The sequence below is a fragment of the Anopheles cruzii genome, chromosome 3, assembly GCF_943734635.1.
Source record: "Anopheles cruzii chromosome 3, idAnoCruzAS_RS32_06, whole genome shotgun sequence".
NCBI lineage: Eukaryota > Metazoa > Arthropoda > Insecta > Diptera > Culicidae > Anopheles > Anopheles cruzii.
Genome location: NC_069145.1, coordinates 30,754,022 through 30,762,213, shown reverse-complemented (window position 1 = coordinate 30,762,213; position 8,192 = coordinate 30,754,022).

Here is an 8,192-nt window from a genome sequence, read left to right as displayed (position 1 = left end):
TTTCGTGTCACATCGAAGATCACATCTTCGATCACTCCCCACCCGGGCGTCTGTCGTCGGGTCGGCTGGCGATCGTTGGCTGCGATCGGTCCGTGGTCGTAAATATCATGAGTCGCCCAGCGCACGATTGACGAACACCGGCGCACCTGAGAGCGTTGACTGTTTTTTTGTTGCTTCGCTGCTAAATAGCGATTGAAGTGAAAGGACATAATGAGACTGATATTGATTTATGTGCATGCATTACTACTACAATTTTACTGTTCGTCCAATTTAACAACCATATTTCACGGCATCGCGGACAAATGAACGTGTTACGTGGATGTATGCATTTTCCTCATTTGGATTTGAGACAAGCAGCTCCAAAGGCAGTGTCCTTGGCAAGAGAGCAGCTAAACAATCTTGAAGAAAAGTGCCCTAAGGTTCCGTTGTTGGCCTAAAGTTTACTTGGTTGAATTGTCAGTCTCACACTTTTCTATTTTAGTTATGCTGTGCTTTTCCGAATATTTACTTAGTAATCATGTATTTTTTAACTTAGTTGAAGTTTAATCACTAAGACAACTAGCAGAAACATTAATTAAGTTTTCCTTCCAAAAAACGATAAACATTTTTCTGCAGAAATAATCTGTTTTGCAGAGAAGTCGAATGATTGGATACAAATAAAGATGCTAATGTCAAAAGTTGCAATAGCCGTTAAAGCGAGATAAGAAATTTTAAGTAGCGAATAAAACACAAACAATTGGATAAAAAATCAACGGGAATTCCCATGAGTTGATCCAAAGTAAGTTTATATTTCTTTAATGAAATAAGACCAGTCGTAAAAGTGGTCTCACTTTTGTGAGTTGTCGAAGGTCTTGCCAAGAAACCCCACCATTCTTGGGCACCATTCTTGGGCACGAAACAAGGCATGAGAAAAATGCTCCAATGTTGCTCTTCTGCACTCTGTATCTAAATTCGAGACCAACCAACACGATGTGTCGTTAGATCGGGTTGACCATCGGGGTGTTCACTTTTAGCACGCCCGATAGTGTTTCACGTTGGCAACGATAACGATAAAAACCCGACAACGCAACAAATCGCAACGCTTCTGAGGCACCATTTTATGCTCCAGTCAACAGGAAAACCTATCACTCGCGACACGATGAAGGTGTTTGGGGCTGCGTTAATGGCGTTCGGTCTCCGGTCGCTGCTGCGCCGATCGATCTGCGCCTCGGAGCTGACAGTGAGAGCTAGTAAGTAGCTGTCATGTTAGGTGCGACTTGAAACAGAACGGTCGATCGACAGGACCGGACACCTCTCGCCAATCTTGGGCGATGGTAATCAAGATTGTAATACAAACTAAGCTCTCTCCTTGGCGCCGCTGTCGGGCGCTGAAAGCGCCAACTTATCTTATCAAAAACGCGCACGTGTTCGCAAGGGAGTGACAAAGCACCTTCGCGGACCGGGCGCGCCCCCTGATGAAGACACCGCCATCTCCAGCCATCGGTGAAGTTCGAGACACGCGGACCGGACCGGAGGAGGTGCTGGCCGGATCGAATCACACAATGCGGAGCGCGAAGTGGAGCAGCCGCGGGCCGGTGTTAGCGCAATGTGTCGCCAGTAAGGACCTGCGTGTGCCCTCCGTCACCGGACCTGCGTCCTCCGTCGGTGCTGCTGTGGCGGCGATCACCAACGATCCAACTGATGGCAGAAGTGTTAATTTCAATTTATTTCCAACCGATCGCTGGTCGCTGCGGAAGGCTTTCTGGGCAAACACTGCACGAGACAACCGAGAACGCAGCCGATGGTGGGCCCATCTGTTTGCTCGCAGGGAAACCCGCTCTCTAGCGCTCAGTCGTCGAGTGTGGCGTTGATTCGTTACTAATAATATTAATAACAAGAGTAATTTATAAATCTGCTGATATAAATAACGATAAATTAAATTGCTCTGATTGCGCACCGTGAAGGTGGTGACGGCGGCAGAACCACACCGAGCGGAGCAGGTCCGCAACCCGGGGCGAGATCCCTTGCCCGTAATACGATGCCCTAGGCTCGGCGTCGTGGTGGGCGGGATGGGCCCCGTTTGTATGTGCCGGAACGGAATCGATCCTTTCCGAGAGACCGTTATTCGCGGGTCTGGAAGACTGATCTTGGCTCGCGCCACATCCTTGCAGTAATAACATTATTATCTGCGGGCGGCGTATCTTTCGGTGGTCGATTCAGTCGATTCGGAATTGACCAGCTGGAACCCGTTTTGCATCGCCATCGCCGACGCCGAGTTCGAGGAAGCAGCCCACCGACGGGGTGGGGCGGTTCCGTTGATGGCGATGCCGATAAATTACAGCGATCCGTACGATGATTCGGTGCCGGTGATTTCGGCGTCGAACAAGCGAATGGCGGGTTATTTAAATTAAAGAACGAGAAAAAAAATACTAATAATAGTAATAGCCCGCTGGCCACGACCACTCGCGGGCCGATCGCTTAACATTCCGGAGTGCTGAAGGAGAAAAAAACATTCTTGGCGGACGGAGATGGTGCTGCGAACTGGCCACGGGGCCAGTTTACTTAACGTTCTCATTTTCCTAATAACCAATAACTGGAAGCAATTTATCGGCGGCTCGGCCTCGATCGTTGCAATTTGCACATTGTGCTCCGTCGTGCTCCGGCTTTTTCCGTTCGGTTCCTCTAACGTGCTCGATAGGCTAAAACTCCTTATGATTGAACATTATTTATTTCAATCATCCGCCTTTATTTGCGAAGAGATGAAATATTTCAGCCGCGCGCCAACCGCTTCACAGCAGCCGCGTATCGCGGGCGCCCGCACCCTCGGCATATGGTACAGCTTCATTTTAAACACTTTATCATGATTACTCGGCGTCGTGTCCTGGAATTCTGTTCGATTCTGTGACCGCAACAACTACCGACCGCTGCCGGACTGCGGAGTGCACTCTTGGACAAACGCATACGGAATGTGGGCAGCGATTCCGTAGCCAATGAAATTATCATACATCATTATGGATTTCAAATTACACACCTAATTGGCCCAATAACTCAGCAAAACCATTGACTACGAACGGAACGGGGTATTTCGCAGAAAAGAATAACAGAACGATTGAAGGAATATTGATACAACGTTGGAATCAATCGCTTCGAATAACTAAAGTTGACAATAGGTTTTTTTATTCAAGCGTTGTAAAAGCAACAACAATAAGCAAAGTAATTGAAGGAAAGCCATACAAAAGGAGCAAACAAATAAAAATAAAGGGCTAAATTGCACAGTTGTGAGTAACATTAATGACAATGGTGAAGAATTCATGAAATAGTGAAAAGGAAAAGATAAAATCAAAGAAATTAGCTGCATCTGGTAATTAAAACAAAAACACAGTCAAAACCACAAAAATTTCAATCGAAGAGAAAACAAACAAAAAATTGAAACGATATCAAACATATATAAAACAAACAGATACAATCGTCGTACAACCTGAAATAGGTACACGAATCCAAACATAAAACCGACCGAGAAACCTTCCCAAAGCAGATGGCACAAGTGGTGTAAGGAAAATATAAAACAACGAATCGTAAAGTTTATGCAAAACCATCGGGCGCCATGCCCCGTTGAACAATGAACGTAACCCGATGGAATGTAGTTAACTTATCACCAACCGGTGACCGGTTGCGGCTGACAATTATCACTGACACACATACTACTCGCCACCCATCCCAGCCCAGGCTTCCCCATCCGTCCCCCCGGGGGGAGTGCCCTAATCTGCCGTCAACCATCGCCCACCACCTGCAACCGGTATTCCGGTACGGCTCGGGATGAGCCGACGTGGGTGACCGAGAGCAGGGGGGGGGGGGGGGGGAGAAGGACGCACCAAGAAATTCCTGGCCCACCTGCCACACCGGAGCGATGCGGCTGCTGCTGCCGGGGCGCGATGATGCTACTAAAAACCCATAATTCTTCCGATAAAACGCTCTTATCATAAACGCCGCACGGGTTCATCTCGCAGCACGGAGTGCGCGCTGCATTAATGCCGAGCGTTCCGATCCCGGGGCCCGGTTCCCGGTTCCCGGTTGGGCCCCGTTGGCCACCGCCCGACGCAGGGCGGCGACTACCAGAATGAGTGGTGCGTTTAGCGAACGATGCAACAGCCCGGGGGGTGCATAAAGCAGTGCATACAATATTCCTCAACCGCCTCTGCCTTGCAGATCGCGCAGCAGATGATCTCATGCAAAACGAATTCCGCTGAGGTGGTGGAAGAGACGGTAAAAAAAAAACAAGCGAAACAAGAAACACAGAAAACCGGAGCACGCGGTTTTATTAGGTTATCAATGAGCACATATTGTCGGGGTGCTCAAGGCGGCGGCGGCGGCCGCGGAAAGAATGGCCCAGGCGATGACCCAGGAAATAGCGGCCGGCATTGGCCGGCAGCATAAAATATGGCCCCAGCGCCACCGTTAGGTCCGAGAGGGCGCAACATACTTTATTTCTTCTTTTAAATTTCGCTGATCGTCGCGGATAAGGATACGTGCGCGCGCGCGTCGTCGGGAGGTTATTTGTTTTTCGTACCCCACCCGGAGGCTATCAGTTTTCGCCATCCGACCGGCCGCCCACACAATCACCGTCACCGAGGTCGATAAGCCGGGCCGAGGCAACGTGTAACGGTAAACGCGGTAATTAATCTCCTTCAAATCATCCGCCACGCCTGCGCCGGATAGTCTGGTCCTGCCGGGCCGCCTCGTGGGCTTCCTCACACGGCTCGCGCACGGTTAATGAAAGCTCGAGCAGGACATAAAATGCCGGTGCCCGGTGCCGCGCCGTCTGGCGGCGTGAAACTAACCCCCACCACGGAGCATAATTTGCATAATCTAATCGTAAAACACTAACAATTGCGCCATTGTGTGGTGCCACCGGACGGAACGATTTGTCTCTGTTTTCGGGCCGGGCCGAGCGAAGGCTCGTGTGTTCCACATTAGAAAAACAAACTCCGACAAACAAATTGGCATAAATGAAAGAATGGAACGGGGAGAGATAGACAAATAAATCTTGCGGTGGTGTTGCAACTAATGCGTCCAACTCATCAAAAACACGCCCCTCACACCCGATGACCCGCTCCCGATAAGGCCTCGGAACTAATCCATCGTTCCCGGCAACCGGCCTTCAGCAAACACAGAGGACGAACGGGGCCACACTCGCTATCGGAGTGCAATCGAACGCCGGCCGCCGGTTGTCGTTCGCCTCGTTTTATCGTTTCTCCTGCCGCTGCCACTGATTAGCATGTGTGTTCCCGCAACATGTGTTGCTGGTGCTCGGGAGGCTCGCGCAGACTTTGTTGGCCACGCAGCCGGGCACCGGTGCACCGTTGAATGCAGTCAGCCAGCGCCTCCCGATGGGGGCTGTTTATTTACACTTTTAATTTTCGGTCCGCAATGTTTTCGCGGACCAATCACTTGAACCCGTCGGCCCGCAGCCCTTCGAGTGGGAGGGCCGTGGCCGTGGCCGACCCGACGTGGCCGACATTTTTCCTACACCGTCATTCGCATTAGTCTCCCTCGTCAGCCGCTCGTGCCCGTGTGTCCCGGATGGTGCGCGGTTTGTCAGCAATTTTTAGCTAAATTCTGTGGCGCTCCGCTCCGTTCGAACGGGACGGAATTGGAGCACCCTTCCGTTAGAGCATGGTCGCCCTCCGCCCTGAGATGGCGCGCCATTAGTAGCGCGATGACGGGGCGCTGTTCATAAATCTGGAGCAAACGAGCAATAAAAGACGAGGCACGAGAAGAGCAAACGAAAGAAACAAAAAAAAAAAACGGCGCCGTACAAACAAGACCCAAATAAGGTAAACAAATTAAGTTTGCATATTTTGCGCGGCGTTGGGTTTTAGCACCCGGCAAAGGGCCGTCGGCGCAGGTGCGCCGCGAAATGGATGCCTTCGCTTCATCAGGCTCCAAGGCTGCAGGGTTCGACCGAGTGCCGACCGAGTTGGAAGTAAAGATAATACTTTCTTCGTGGCTTTCTTCGTGTTTAGTCTCGGATTCTACTGCCCGGCCGAGCTAGGTGGGAATTTCGGAGCGTGGCGTTTGCTTGATTGCGTAATGAGCAGTGAAACTGTGGAAATTCACCGTTTCCCAGACCCGGAGGGGGGCGCCGGGGGCTAATACTAGCCGCGAGTAATAAGTTGCTCGAAACGAAACTAAAATGGCCAGAATTGGACCAACGCAGGTTGATTGGCCACGATCGATTCGGGTATCGCTTGTTTCGGCCAGTCTGGGCCCCGGATTCTTCGGAGCTAGATTTTTTCGCAGGAATGAAAAACCATGCGGAGGCACGGTGGCATTATCTGACGTCGACCCACTTTCGGGCCCCCGACTGAGTTGGGTCGACCTCGAAGGAGAGATGATCGGTAGCGATGATTTGGTAATACTACTTTTGGGCTTGGGAGTTATTTACTGCAGCATGATGTGCATAATTTTCGCCATTAGATAATTAAATTTTCCCATAAAATCTTTTTTCTCTGGCAAAGGGGGTGTTACTTAATTTTAACGTTCGTTCTTAACTGAGATTCAACGATGAAAAAATCATACAGAAAAACAACTAAAGAGATTACCTGCTTGATTAAAAAGTTCTCGGAATTCATTTATAAAATGCACGATATCTGTTTATTGTAATCCTTAATTGTAATATTGTTTATTATCTGTAATCCTCAAAAAAATTTTAAACTTGATGTTTAGTAAGGTCGCCTGCGATTTTCCCATTATCTCCTCTCGCCTGCGGAAACGCATTCTTAGAATATCAAAAAATCGTGAATACCCTCAGACAATCATGGACTAAACTCGACGTATCTTTCATAACTGATGATGAATTGACGAATTTGATGATTTTTTCGGGAGTACCAGAATTGCCAGTTGAGACATGAAATAAAAAAAAATCTAGAAGCGCCAAATGCTAGGAGCTTCACATCGACTCAACATAACTCGATCAAAGTCATGAGTGAAATGAATGAAAAATAGACAGTTTTTTTACATTATGAGGTAGGTTTGAAAGGCAACTAATTAGCGACAAATAAAAAAATATAAAAGCGACACATTGAAGATTTCTTGTTAGGATTTGGTTTGAAAGGAGGTGTTAGAGTAAAAATGCCCACCGATCAAACTGATTGACGTATGTAAACGTAAATTAAGTACCCCGAAAACAAACACTTACTGACGGGTTAGTAAACAATAATGTAAAAAACAGCTAAATGGTCTCATGAAAAACGCCAGCACTGCCATTTGAAGCAAGCATAACAAATTAATATGTCATACATTGTGAACCTCGCTGCTGCGTATTGTTGTAATTGACTCGTTTACCACGCTTCCACTGCACCGTACGCCCCACAAACCGTCCGCCGACCGTCACAATGGCAACGGGGGTACCCATCGCCCCCGTTCGATGAAACTCGCCCGACGCGAGTGGGTTCCCCTTTTATGGCTGCGTTTAAATCACCATCATCATCGTCGTCCTCGGCGGTGGAGTCATCGGCGGCGGCGGAGTCGTCGGTAGCGAATGGCATCGATGACGAATGTCGCTGAGGTTAAACGGGCGTGTCCATTGTTAACGACAATCAAAGTAAGTCATTCGCTCCGCCATGCGGCCATGCGTGGTGCTTACACCTGAACTGCTCAAGCCATTCCACTCGACAGGCGCACCTACTCGAGGAGAGCCCCACTACTACTTCAGCTGGCACTCCAAAGCTGGTGAATTAATTGTGACATTCAGCTCAGCTAAAGTAGCCCTTTTGCGGGTCCCTGTAGAACTGCCCCCCTCCGCGGGTTCGGAAGTCCCCTGTGCTATTAGCGGGTAATGCTATGCTGGCTACTTTTGACACCATCCGGTTCCTTCCGTGTAGCCTACGCAACGCGCTGTGACCCGCTTCGAGAGCATCGCTTCGGCCAGCGCGGAGGCTCACTCTTTTCCTCATCCTACGATCCGATCCGTGGCGAGGTTTTGCGAAAGGTGTGAATAACGCGACACACGCGGCCTCACGGCGGCGCCATGTGCCGGCTGCGCACAAATAATATGCTGCAAATCGTGGAGGAGGCGTGGAGGATCGATGCTCGGCGTACAACAGAATGCCATTGCCGGTGCTACTGCTGCCGTGGCGGTGGCGGCCTCGGCGGTAATTTATACCGTAGATAAATGAAAATAAATGGCAATCAGTGACGGCGATGGTTGGTGG